At 44.3% G+C, this 14,307-nt stretch overlaps 1 pseudogene; it reads right to left on the bottom strand.

Annotated features, from left to right (window-relative positions):
• Positions 1 to 302: 302 nt before the first annotated feature.
• On the bottom strand, positions 303 to 14,307 carry LOC135530097 (general transcription factor IIH subunit 1-like; annotated as a pseudogene).

Raw genomic sequence — 14,307 nt, 5'->3', positions numbered from 1 at the left:
AAAAACGTGAAATCGCAAGTCCTAATGCTTGAATCGATTTTCTGACCAATGCATGCTACATTTGGATCTGTTTGGGGTCCGCTGTACTGACAACCCACGCGATTCTAGACCGAGGGTTGCAGTAAGATGGACTCGTCAATGGATTTGAGAGCAGTTACATTTCTCCAGCAACATTCCTCAACCGTTTATCAAAACAGTGGTAGGGGTGAGCGGGTTTGTTATCGTTTGAACTGCAGATTGCCCTCTTCAAACGTGCAGTCACCTTTCTCTTCCAGGAAAAGTGTGTTGACAGGAAAACAGACCAGAAGTGTCTCAGCAGCTCCCCAGCAGCCGTGTACAGATGCTTCAGCTCCCCCTGGACGTATTGGGAACCATCTCTGTAAAACCGAGGAAACAGAAGCGATAACAGAGGAGAACATCCGTGTCGATGACCGGGTCCGACAGGACTATTCGTTGGGTAAAATAAACTAGAACGAAAAGGGGTTGATCAGTGAAACTCACGGTTAATGGCTTGCTGTGCTAATGCCTGCATGAGAACACCCCCTGGAGAGAGGGCGGCGATGGCACAACTGGCTGCTACTGCTGACATCACCTGTAAAAGGGAGGATTACGACTGTTAAAAAGTCCTTACAACAAATATTAAAAAAAAAAAAAAAAAAAAGATTTCAACAGCAAACATACTTTAGTATCTTTCACCTTCCTGCCTAGAACCTAAAAACCCCCGATCCTCTGACGCAATAACGTTTTTTTCTTCAGTTCTGAGTTTCCCGAGATTAGAGGGGTATCTAACCTGAGTAAGGCAGGGTTTGTAGCTGGCTATTTCCTGCTTTATACAGTTGACAGAGTTGACAATGTCTTGACTGGCGGTACTGTTGAGGCATGAATGGATCATGAGAGTACCTGCAAGAACAGACAGGCACATTTGCCACATTACCATTACTTATCAAAAGAAATGAAGGACCCCACACTTATACCAAATTGATGCCAAGAACAGAGTTCAAACAATATTGTTCTCATCCTACAGCAGTCAAGTAATGCATTCCATCAAGAGTTAAGCCAATCTAGTCTGATTGCAGCCACAACTAGATCAATAAATAGCAATCAACGTAAAAATTGTTTAAACACCACTTTTAGGCTACAAGTCTGTCACAAATGGCAGCCCCAGTAATCCTTTATGGTGGAGAACGTGAACGAGAGGCTTTTAGAATCATGACCCCAGGTTTGAGTTTATCGCTCACCGGGCATGCTCTCCAGCCATTACTAACTCAAATGAACTAAATTAGATTGTTTTGACTGAACGACGAGGTCGTTGGTTAGTGGTTAGAGCGTTGGGCCAGTAACCGAAAGGTTGCTGGATCAATCCCCGAGCTGACAAGGTAAGAATCTGTGGTTCTGCCCCTGAACAAGGCAGTTTAACCCACTGTTCCTAGGCCATCATCGAAAATAACAATTTGTTCTTAACCGATTTGCCAAGTTAAATAAAGGTTTAAAAAATAATCTAATAATCTGTAAAAAAAAAGAGCAGTTCTTCCCATCACTAAAGTATATGTGAGAGAACCAGGGTTGGGGTCAATTATTATTTGATTTAACTTGGCAAGTCAGTTAAGAACAAATTCCATTTACAATGACGGCCTACACCGTCAAACCGGACGATACTGGGCTAATTTGTGCGCCAATTTACGGGACCCCAATCAAGGCTGGTTGTGATGCAGCCTGATTTGAACCAGGATGTCTTTAGTGACGCCCAGCACTGAGACGCACCTTAGGGACCGTTGCTCCACTCAGGAGCCCAATGAATATAAGGCAGTCAGTTCAGGAAGTGATTTAAAAAAATACAACTTTTAGAATTAAATAGCTTCTACTTTTCAGTTTATTGAGAAATCATTTTTTTTTTCAATTATTGAATGGGAATTTTAAATTTACTTCCTGAATTCACAGACTTCAATTCGACTGGACTGAAGAGAACACAGACGACAACTTAGATACATCATTTAAAAAAGAGCCAGGGCCAGAGAGCCGAGCCAGGGCCAGAGAGCCGAGCCAGGGCCAGAGAGCCGAGCCAGGGCCAGAGAGCCGAGCCAGGGCCAGAGAGCCGAGCCAGGGCCAGAGAGCCGAGCCAGGGCCAGAGAGCCGAGCCAGGGCCAGAGAGCGAGCCAGGGCCAGAGAGCCGAGCCAGGGCCAGAGAGCCGAGCCAGGGCCAGAGAGCCGAGCCAGGGCCAGAGAGCCGAGCCAGAGAGCACACTAGTTCCAAAGTATGGTGTCCATGAACAACCACACCAAAGAGAAAGCAGAGCACCCACTCAGTGATATAGAACCCACCTGTCAGACTTCTTGAGGTTCAGAGCCACTGTCTTCTTCCCATTCTCCCTATGAAGGTCCTCATACTCTATGACATCTTGTATTTTCACCTGAAATACACCACAGCTTTAATAACAAAAAGTGCCAACTCATCTTGGAAGGGAAGCACACCGTTTGGCTCTCTGTACCATCATAAAAGGGTAAGAGCCTATAGCCACAGCATGGCAGAGTTATGAATGTGTTTACTGTGTGTCAATGCTCATAATGTACACTGAACAACAAGATAAACAGAACATGTAACGAGCTGGTCCCATGTTTCACAGCTAGAATATACAGTATATAAACTGAACAACAAGATAAACAGAACATGTAACGAGCTGGTCTCATGTTTCACAGCTAGAATATACAGTATATACACTGAACAACAAGATAAACAGGACATGTAACAAGCTGGTCCCATGTTTCACAGCTAGAATATACAGTATATACACTGAACAACAAGATAAACAGAACATGTAACGAGCTGGTCCCATGTTTCACAGCTAGAATATACAGTATATACACTGAACAACAAGATAAACAGAACATGTAACGAGCTGGTCCCATGTTTCACAGCTAGAATATACAGTATATACACTGAACAACAAGATAAACAGAACATGTAACGTGCTGGTTCCAAGTTTCATGAGCTGAAATAAGATCCTAAAAATTTGCCATATGCTCAAAAAGGCAAATTTGTTTACATCCCTGTTTGCAAACATTTCTCCTTTGCCAAGATAATCCATCTACCTGACAGGTGTGGAATATGAAGACGCTGATTAAACAGCATGATCATTACACAGGTGCAGCTTGTGCTGGGGGACAAAAGGCCACAAAGTTGTCGCCAACGCCACAGCTGTCTCAAGTTGAGGGAGCGTGCAATTGGCATGGGAATATCCACCAGAGCTGTTGCCAGAGAAATTCATGTTAATTTCTCAACCATAACCATATTGATTCCAATTTGAATGCACAGAGATGCCGTGACGAGATCCTGAGGCCCATTGTCGTGCCATTCATCCACCGCCATCACATCATGTTTCAGCATGATAATGCACGCCCCATGTCGCAAGGATCTGTACACAATTCCTGGAAGCTGAAAATGTCCCAGTTCTTCCATGGCCTGCATACTCACCAGACATGTAACCCTTTGAGCATGTTTGGGATGCTCTGGATCGACGTGTACAACAGCACGTTCCAGTTCCCGCCAATATTCATCAACTTTCGCACAGCCATTGAAGAGTGGAACAACATTTCACAATCAACAGCCTGATCAGGCAACAGCCTGCTCAATCTATGCGAAGGAGATATGATGCACTGCATGAGGCAATGGTGGTTCTGATCCACGCCCGACTTAAAAATAAATAAAGGTATCTGTATTCCCAGTCAAGTGAAATCAATAGATTAGGCCTAATGAATTTATTTAAATTGACCGATTTCCTTCTATAAAAACTTTAACTCAGTAAAATCTTTGAAAATTGTTGCATGTTGCATTTATATTTTTGTCCAGTATATTTATAAAAGCTCAGCGCTTAAACAAGCCTTTATCTTGTATGATTTGCCTTCACAATAAGAGAGATAATCATCATACCTTCTTAACGGGTGGTTGGAAGAAGTCCGAATCCCTGGAGTTTCCATCTGTACTGCTAGTCTCACAGGCCTGAACGTTAGGAGCATCCCTATGAAGACAGACTGCTAGGTTAGCACACGACGCTGCAGTGAGAACGACAGAGAAGATCTTTCGAGAAGGTACTTAATCGTCAACTCACGCCTTCTTTCCGGAGCCTGCTGCCAGCACCATGGTACTGTGGTGGTTGAACCTCTTGATTATGGCAGAGTTATTGTTCTCCTTCACGGTCTTGTTAGTATTGGACGTAGAAGGTGCTGTAGAGTTAGACCCATAACCCTGGAGAGAGGACAGTGATTAGTGACGCGAGTTGGGCCTAACCCGAGTTAGACCCATAACCCTGGAGAGAGGACATACTGATTAGTGACGCCGAGTTAGACCCATAACCCTGGAGAGAGGACAGTGATTAGTGACACGTCGAGTTAGACCCATAACCCAGGAGAGAGGACAGTGATTAGTGACACGTCGCGTTAGACCCATAACCCTGAGAGAGGACAGTGATTAGTGACGCGTCGAGTTAGACCCATAACCCTGGAGAGAGGACATACTGAATAATATAATAAGCCATTAGCAGAAGATTTTATCCAAAGCCACCTGGTCATATGTGCATACATTTTACCTATGGTGGCTCTCAGCGGGAATCAAACCCACAACCCTTGCTCTACCAACAGAGCCACAGAGGACCAACTGTTTCCCACCTTATGGGTAAGGATTTATTTATTTTTCTCCCTTTTTGGAGTTTCCCATTGGTAGTTACAGTCTTGTCTGTACGGGAGTTGCAGCGCTGAGACTCGGGAGAGGTGAAGGCCGAGAACCACGCGTCCTCTGAAACACAACCCAACCACACCGCTTCTTCACAACGCACGCTTATCACGGAACCCAGTAGCACCAATGTGTCTGAAGAAACACTGTACACCTGCCGACCGTGTCAGCGTGCATTGCGCCCGGCCCGCCACAGGATTTGCTAGAGGGTGATGGGACAAGGACATCCCTGCCGGCCAAACCTCCCCCTAACTCGGACGATGCTAGGCCAATTGTGCGCCGCCCATGGGTCTCCGGTCGCGACAGAGCCTGGACTCGAACCATGATCTCTAGTGTCACAGCTAGCACTGCACCTCTTGGGATGCCCAAAGGTTAAAAATTAGAGGGTAAAGGCTAAGAATTGGAGGGTGAGCTGGCAGGCAGCATTAGAAGGTGAATGAATGCTCACAACCCTCCGACGTTCAACAAAATACCACCTAGATTCTGTGGTGTCCCAAGATTATAAGCGGGGATGTGAAAAACGCACAAAAGAGTGAAACAGCGAGTACTATCTGTGTTCTGTTACCTGTCTAACAGAACACAGAGGGTGTCCTTTAATGGAAGCCTCTCCTGCAAAATCCAGGTAGAGTCAGGCATTCCACAGGGCAGCTGTCTAGGCCCCGTACTTTCAAAAACATCTGCCACTGGCACGGAGCAAAGCCCATGTGTCTAAGTATGCCGGTGACGCAACACTATACACGGCAGCTACCACAGCAACTTAATTGACTAACAATTAACAAAGAGCTGCAGTCAGTTCCAGAATGGGTGCCAAGAAAAAGGCTAGTCCCAAATATTTCAAAAGTAAAAGCTTTGTATTTGGGACAAATCATAAACTAAACCTCAACTTAAACTTGTAATAAATAAATGTGGAAATTGAGCAAGTTGAGGCGGCTAATCTGCTTGGAGAAACCCTGGATTGTAAATTGTAGGGATGTATTAATTTGCAAAAACCGTTGCAAAAAAAATAAATTAAGAGTTTATTTTAGACGAATTCAGGTAGATCCTTTTGGTTCCTAATGGTGTAAAGTGCCCAATAACGTAAACATCACCTCATCTAACGACTTATCCTCCAGTGACAGCAGGTCCACCATTGGGTTCTTCACTCCTTGGAACACCATGGACTTCAGGCCTGCAGAATATGGAAAAGCACAGAAATTAAGACTGACACTAATCATTGCAGCATCATTATATTGGTATCGCTCTCTTGCAGAATGCTTTAGGTGTAGATGGTAGAGGCTATACACACAACTAATATAATAAAAGGAGCTGGACAATTTATTTTATTTTTACCCAATCCAGGAAGTGAATAGACATGAACTTCTCTATGAACAAAAAAAATAAGCTAACTTTCTGAACCAGAAGACTATAAACCCATTGACTGCTCTCCTCCGAGTGAGAAGTGATCGTACCCTTCTCGTCCTGCTTTGCACACTCTGAGAAGATGTCTTGCAGGCCCGTGTTGATGCGGTCTCGGTGGAAGTAGTGGGACTGGAAGAACCGCGTCCAGAACTCCTTCTCTGTCATGTTATGAGGAACGTTCTCACCATACTTCTGTTTCACTGGAAGGAAACGTTAAGTGAGTCAATGACAGGACAATATAGGACACTAGTGTGATGCAAAAAAAAAATAAAAAAAATGGCCCTGTTTGAATACATAATACATCCTTCCTCCTTTTATGTAAATCACTGATCTGGTTGGATATCGCCCCTTATCCAATCATTTACTGATCAGGGATAACTAAGGAAGTGAAGAAGGCTGCATTCGAAGTTTACCTACACAGAGTGCACAACACATTAGCAACACCTGCTTTTTCCATGACAGACTGACCAGGTGAAAGCTATGACCCCTTATTGATGTCACTTGTTAAATCCACTTCAAAATCAGTGTAGACGAAGGGGAAGAGACAGGTTAATGACGGATTTTTAACGCTTGAGACAATTGAGTGTGAGTGTGTGTGATTCAGGAGGTGAATGGGCAAGACAAAATATTCAAGTGCCTTTGAACAGGTGCACCGGTTTGAGTGAGTCAAGAACTGCAACGCTGCCGGGTTCTCGCTCAACAGTTTCCCCAAGAATGGTCAACAACCCAAAGGACACCCAGCCAACTTGAACACAACTATGGGAAGCATTGGAGTCAACATGGGCCAGCATCCCTGTGGAACACTTGACACCTTGTAAAGTCCATGCCCAGACTAATTGAATTGAGGGTGTTCTGAGAGCAAAATGGGGTGCAACTCAATGTTAGGAATATCCTAATGTTTTGTACACTCAGCGTATATAATATAAATATAATTATGCCATTTAGCAGACGCTTTTCTTTTTTTACCCCAATTTCGTGGTATCCAATTGTTGGTAGCTACTATCTTGTCTGCTATCTGCTATCTTGTCTCATCGCTACAACTCCCGTACGAGCTCGGAGAGACGAAGGTCGAAAGCCATGTGTCCTCGAAACAAGCCGCACTGCTTCTTTAACACAGCGCGCCTCCAACCCGGAAGCCAGCCGCACCAATGTGTCAGAGGAAACACCGTGCACCTGGCAACTTGGGTTAGCGTGCACTGCGCCCCGGCCCGCTGGTGCGAGATGAGACAAGGATATCCCTACCGGCCAAACCCTCCCTGACCCGGACGACGCTAAACCGGTGTGCGTCGCCCCACGGACCTCCCAGTCGCGGCCGGCTGCGACAGAGCCTGGGCGTGAACCCAGTCTCTGGTGGCACAGCTAGCGCTGTGATGCAGTGCCGTAGTCCACTGTGATGCAGTGCCGTAGTCCACTGTGATGCAGTGCCGTAGTCCACTGTGATGCAGTGCCGTAGTCCACTGTGATGCAGTGCCGTAGTCCACTGTGATGCAGTGCCGTAGTCCACTGTGATGCAGTGCCGTAGTCCACTGTGATGCAGTGCCGTAGTCCACTGTGATGCAGTGCCGTAGTCCACTGTGATGGAGTGCCGTAGTCCACTGTGCCACCCGGGAGGACGTAGCAGACGCTTTTATCCAAAGCAACTTAGTCACGCATACATACATTTATGGGAACGCTATTCTAACAGGGCCCAAAGTTCCCTCATTACATTTCAACTCTTCCCATTGGTTTCCATGACCGAGAACCCGAGGTGTCTTACCTGCAGGGTACGTTCTGAAGATTGACTCGATAATGTCAGACGTAAGGTTGTATCTAAGGCCGTTACAGCCATCTGTCTGGGGCCGGATGTCCGCCTGAAATAGCAAAAGAGCTTTATCCATCCACAATCCCCGTTTGGAGTGGTATCAGCATGGGCAAGACAAGACAGATACAGGACGCTGGGACAGTTTGACCATGGGAAACATCGGTTTTATCCAAAATGGCACCCCATTCCCTTTATAGTGCACTACTATGGGTTAAACCCATGGGGGGGGGAATAGGGTGCCATTTGGGACACAAGCCCATCATTAAAATCACTGAGCTCACCAAGAAGGCTGCCGAGATGCCAACTTCCTGCTTGTTGTTGGAGAGGGAGTGGTCCACGTTGTTTATGCTCAGCCCGATTGGCCCAGAACTCCTCAGCGCTGATCACCTGACACACCACCAGATCCTTGTACAGCTGGAACAGCACCGGATCTTCCTGTAACATTCTAGAGATAAAACAATGCATCACAAACAGCCTTTCGATTGGTTATTCACTTAGCGCACACACACACAATCAAGTCAATAAGATATTCTAGTCAGAAATCACAAACACAACGCTCTAAGGGTAAGCAAAAGTAAATATTAGCTGCCATTTTTCTTTTGCAATCTAGTTAAGGATAAGTGGTAAGTGGCGCTGGAATCTTTCCGTGAAGTTGAAAACTATGGAGATCGAGGGTGTATTCATTAAAATCGCACAACAAAAATGTTTTGCAACAAACAGAAGTATTTCTAAATGGACAAATTCAGGTAACTCCCTACCTGTTTGGTTTCTGGTGAACACTTCAGTGACCGAGAAAGTTAAGGGATCCATGTAATTTGTTCCTCACCTGTTCTTCTCCTCCAGTTCCTTGTTAGCCCTCTTCTTGAACTTGGGCAGCAGCTGCTGGAGGAGGTCCTTGGCTGCATCGCGGTCTTTCAGGGCAGTGCTCTCATTGGAGAAGTGGAGGTTGGTGCTCTCCCCCGTGTGCAGGACCAACTGTAGCTGAATCTTGGCCTTGCCGTCTGGGCTGATTTTCTGACCTGCACAGGGTTGGGAAAAAAATAAAAAAATCTTAGGTCTTACTACTAAACATCTAAACAATCAATGCAACCATTCATAACAAGGAACCTCTCGTTACCCCTTTTTCACAGTACTGTGCTTGAAAATGTTATTTCCACATCGTCTTTCCAGCATCATGGCTGGCCATGCTTTCCACCTGGCTACCCAGACCCCAATCACCTGCACTGTACCCTCCACAGCAACTTGCCCAAGCCTCCCCCATTTCTCCTACAGACCTATATCTATCCTACCCTGCCTTTCTAAGGTCTTCAAAGCCAAGTTAAACAGATTACCGACCATTTCGAATGCCACCGTACCTTCTCTGCTATGTAATCTGGGTTCAGAGCTGGTCAAGGGTGCTCAAGGTCCTAAACGACATCGATAAGAGACATTACTGTGCCACTGTATTCATCGACCTGGCCAAGGCTTTCGACTCCGTCAATCACCACATTCTTATCGGCAGACTCAAACTTGGTTTCTCAAATGATTGCCTCGCCTGGGTCACCAACTACTTCTTTGATAGAGTTCAGTGTGTCAAATCGGAAGGCCTGTTGTCTGGACCTCTGGCAGTCTCTATGGGGGTGCCACAGGGTTCAATTCTCGGGCCGATTTCGCTTTTCTGTATACATCAATGATGTCGCTATTGCTGCGGGTGATTCTCTGATACACCTCTACGCAGACGACACCATTCTGTATACTTCTGGCTCTTCTTTGGACACTTAACTAACCTCCAGACGAGCTTCAATGCCATACAACTCTCCTCTGTGGCCTCCAACTGCTCTTAAATGCAAGTAAAATAAAAATGCATGCTCTTCAACCGATCGCTGCCCGCACCTGCCCGTCTAGCATCACTACTCTGGAATGGTTCTGACCTAGAATATGTGGACAACTACAAATACCTAGGTGTCTGGTTTGACTGTAAACTCCCCTTCCAGACTCACATCAAACATCTCTAGGGCAGGGGGCAGCATTGGAATTTTGGATTAAAAGCCATAAATATATAAATATATATAATTAGTGGATTTGGATAGAAAACACTGAAGTTTCTAAAACTGTTTGAATGAAGTCTGAGTATGGCAGGCAAAAACCTGAGAAAAAATCCAACCAGGAAGTGGGAAATCTGAGGTTTGTAGTTTTTCAACTCTTGCCCTATCGAATACAGCGTCTATGGGGTCATCTTGCACTTCCTAAGGCTTCCACTAGATGTCAACAGTCTTTAGAACGTTGTTTCAGGCTTCTACTGTGTAGTGGGGCTGAATGATGGGAGAGTCAGGTCTGTCAGCAGCCGCGAGCTCAGTCTCGCACGCTCACGTGATAGTTAGCTTGCGTTCCATTGCATTTCTGAAGACAAAGGAATTCTCCGGTTGGAACATTATTGAAGATTAATGTTAAAAACATCCTAAAGATTGATTCTGTACATCATTTGACATGTTTCTACAGACTGTAACAGAACTTTAGGACTTTGTCTGCTCCTAGTGAACGAGCTTCGTAAGTTTGGATTTGTTTACCAAACGCGCTAACAAAAAAGCTATTTGGACATAAATGGACATTATCAAACAAAACAAACATTTATTGTGGAACTGAGATTCCTGGGAGTGCATTATGAGGAAGATCAGCAAAAGGTTGGTGAATATTTATAATGCTATTTCTGACTTCTGTTGTAGCCAACATGGCGGATATCTGTTTGGCTTGCTTTGTCGTCTGAGTGCCATACTCAGATTATTGCATGGTTTGCCTTTTCCGTAAAGTGTTTTTGAAATCTGACACAGCGGTTGCATTAAGGAGAAGTGCATCTATAAATCCTGGCATAACAGTTGTATCTTTTAGCAATGTTTATTATGAGTATTCCTGTAAATTGATGTGGCTCTCTGCAAAAATCACCGGATGTTTTGGAACTACTGAATATAATGCGCCAATGTAAACTGAGATTTTTGGATATAAATATGAACTTTACAGAACATACATGTCTTGTGTAACATGAAGTCCTATGAGTGTCATCTGATCAAGATCAAAGGTTAGTGATTAATTTGATCTATATTTCTGCTTTTTGTGACTCCTCTCTTTGGCTGGAAAAATGGCTGTGTTTTTCTGTGACTTGGCTCTCTGGCTTCTATTTCGCAACAAAGCCTCCTTCACTCATGCTGCCAAACATACCCTCGTAAAATTGACCATCCGACCGATCCTCGACTTCGGGCGATGTCATCTACAAAATAGCCTCCAACGCTCGACTTAACAAATTGGATGCCGTCTATCACAGTGTCATCTGTTTTGTCACCAAAGCCCCATATACTACCCACCACTGCGACCTGTACGCTCCGTTGGTAGGCCCTCGCTTCATACTCGTCGCAAAACCCACTGGCTCTAGGTCATCTACAAGTCTTTGCTAGGTAAAGCCCATACTTATCTCAGCTCACTGGTCACCATAGCAGCACCCACCCGTAGCAAACGCTCCAGCAGGTATATCTCACTGGTCACCCCCAAAGCCAATTCCACTGGTCACCCCCAAAGCCAATTCCTACTTTAGCCGCCTTTCCTTCCAGTTCTCTGCTGCCAATGACTGGAACAAACTGCAAAATCACTGAAGCTGGAGACTCATATCTCCTCGCTAGCTTTAAGCACCAGCTGTCAGAGCAGCTCAGATCACTGCACCTGTACATAGCCCACCTGTAGACAGCCCACCTATCTACCTCATCCACATACTGCATTTAGTTATTTATTTATCTTGCTCATTTACACCCCAGTATCTCTACCTGCACATTCATCCTCTGCACATCTATCACTCCAGTGTTTAATTGGTATATTGTATTTACTTCGCAACCACGGCCTATTTATTGCCTTAACTCCGTTATCCTACCTCATTTGCCCTCACTGTATATAGACTTTTCTACTGTGTGTTTGTTTATTCCATGTGTAACTCTGTTGTTGTTTGTGTCAAACTGCTTTGCTTTATCTTGGCCAGGTCACAGTTGTTCTCAACTAACCTACCTGGTTAAATAAAGGTTAAATAAATAAATAAATAAATATATATACATGTATAAATATATATTTTTTTAAATCAGAAACCATGATGGGTGTGTAGCCAGCAGATAGACTTTCACAACACTGAGCCAAGCCAAAGTGTTGTGTGAGCCGTTCTGCCGGTAGCCTGGTACTCAGCACTTACAGCGTATGTCAGCATACAGGTGGCTGACGGTGAAACGGTCTTTCCCCTCCGGTCCCCAGGCTATCCTCTCTGCCATCAGGTAGAGGGTTCCATCCTGCTTCCTCTGTCGGACCCTCTTCACCACCAGCAGCACCTCCTCCGACAACGCTGCCATGGCTGCGAGGGAGAAGAGGGGTAGAATATGCATATTAGTGGTAAGGTAAAGAGCCATTTATATTCACCGAACAAAAATATAAAAACGCAACATGCAAAGTGTTGGTCCCATGTCCGTGAGCTGAAATAAAAAGACCCCAGAAATGTATGTAATGTAAACCCGCCAGCCCAGGATCTCCACACCTGGCTTCGTCACCTGCAAAATTATCTGACCAGCCATCTGGACAGTTTATTAAACTATGGGTTTGCACAATTGAAGAATATCTGCACAAACTGTCTCAGTTTGACGCGCACGCAGATCCTCACCAGGGTCCTAACCTGACTGCAGTTTGGCGTCAGTAACTGACTTCAATGGGAAAAAAAATGTATTTAATTTTTATTTTACCTTTATTTAACTAGGCAAGTCAGTTAAGAACAAATTCTTATTTTCAATGACGGCCTAGGAACAGTGGGTTAACTGCCTGTTCAGGGGCAGAACAGACAGATGTACCTTGTCAGCTCGGGATTTGAACATGCAACCTTTCGGTTACTAGTCCAACATTCTAACCACTAGGCTACCCTGCCACCCCAATGGCCACTGGCAGCTGGAGAAGTGTACTCTTCATGGATGAACATAAGTTTCAACTGTACCGTCAATTTGATTGATACTTAAACCATTGGCCCGAATCTAGGTCGTGCCTTTTTAGATTGAGAAAATTAACAACTATGGGAGAAAGAAGTAAATTATTATTTTCTCTCATTGACTTCACAAAACCCGGCCTGGTCTGTTTTGCAAGAGTTCCCGGTTCTCGCTATGTTGCGGCTCTGCTTTAATAAAGAAAGTCTGCGCTTAGACTATGTAGTGTCCAGTGGGTTAAAACACGCGTTGGTGACGAAATGTCACTTCCTTTGTCTTGATATTTTATAACAAATATCATCATTAAAATGTTCGGAATCGTTCAGTGGGGTCTCTCTCTCAGATATCATTAGCATTTTATCCAAAAGTCGGATTTTCGTAACCGGAGTTACATCCGTAACTCTTGACATCGACGCAGGTTTCTTATGCAGGTTGCTCGTAAAACTTGATCATTTTCCATGTTGTGGTCATCGTCTTCATAGTTGTTTCTGCGAGTCGCAAACACCTAAATTAGCATGACAGGAGCTGAATTAAATATAAAATGCTTGGTAAAGTTATACGTTCAGTGCTCCGTTTACATTTCAGAGACAGGATTGTTTTTGAGAGTAATCTTCGGAAAAATAACAGAAATTCCGAATTAATATGAACACCGTATACTAAAATATATAAATACTACCTGTTTATTTTTTACCATATATAGTTTTATGTCCTGCGGATTCGATTAGAAAGATGATTAGTTCAACGGGAAAGTGAGCCTGCCAGGTAGCCTGTATTTATTGCACTGAATCCAGCCAAACTGACGCGATGCAATTTTCCAGATTTTTTTTTAACCACTTTTTTCTCTGGCCTCCATTGATGTAGTCACCCTAATTCTAGTCATCCTACAAAAAAAGGTAAAAACTCAAACTTGTTGAACAGATGAGAGACATGTTTGCATCATTGGTTTTCTTAAAAGTATCATCTACACAATTAACATATTTGACCCATTGATCAAAAGATGCGTTTTTAAAATTGGACACTCTGCACTATGTTGCAAATGCACCCAATTAACAACTAGCTGTTACGTTACAAATGCTTAGCATATGCACATTTTAGCACACCAAATCCGGACAGAGTGTCGACTGTTGAGCTTGCTAATGCTAACGAGCTAGGTAGCGAGCTGGCTAACTCAACCGCGGAGACAGACTTGTCAAGAAAAGTCCATGTAACGTTAGCTAAATCAATCATAATTACCTCAAACTCCAACGCTGTTGCAGTTGATATATTGGTTTCGTGTTGTGCCGATGTGAAGCATACAATTTATTTACGTGTAATTGTTATTTAAACGCGATATTTATGATAAAACTGTGCCCACTTGTACTTCGTGCTCCTCCATCGATACGGCTGCCAAATTGTGCAACATTCAAATTCCTCCG

This window comes from Oncorhynchus masou, unplaced genomic scaffold (genome assembly GCF_036934945.1).
Source record: "Oncorhynchus masou masou isolate Uvic2021 unplaced genomic scaffold, UVic_Omas_1.1 unplaced_scaffold_1253, whole genome shotgun sequence".
NCBI lineage: Eukaryota > Metazoa > Chordata > Actinopteri > Salmoniformes > Salmonidae > Oncorhynchus > Oncorhynchus masou.
Note: the sequence above shows the minus strand (reverse complement) of the source record. Positions and strands in the feature narration are given on the sequence as shown.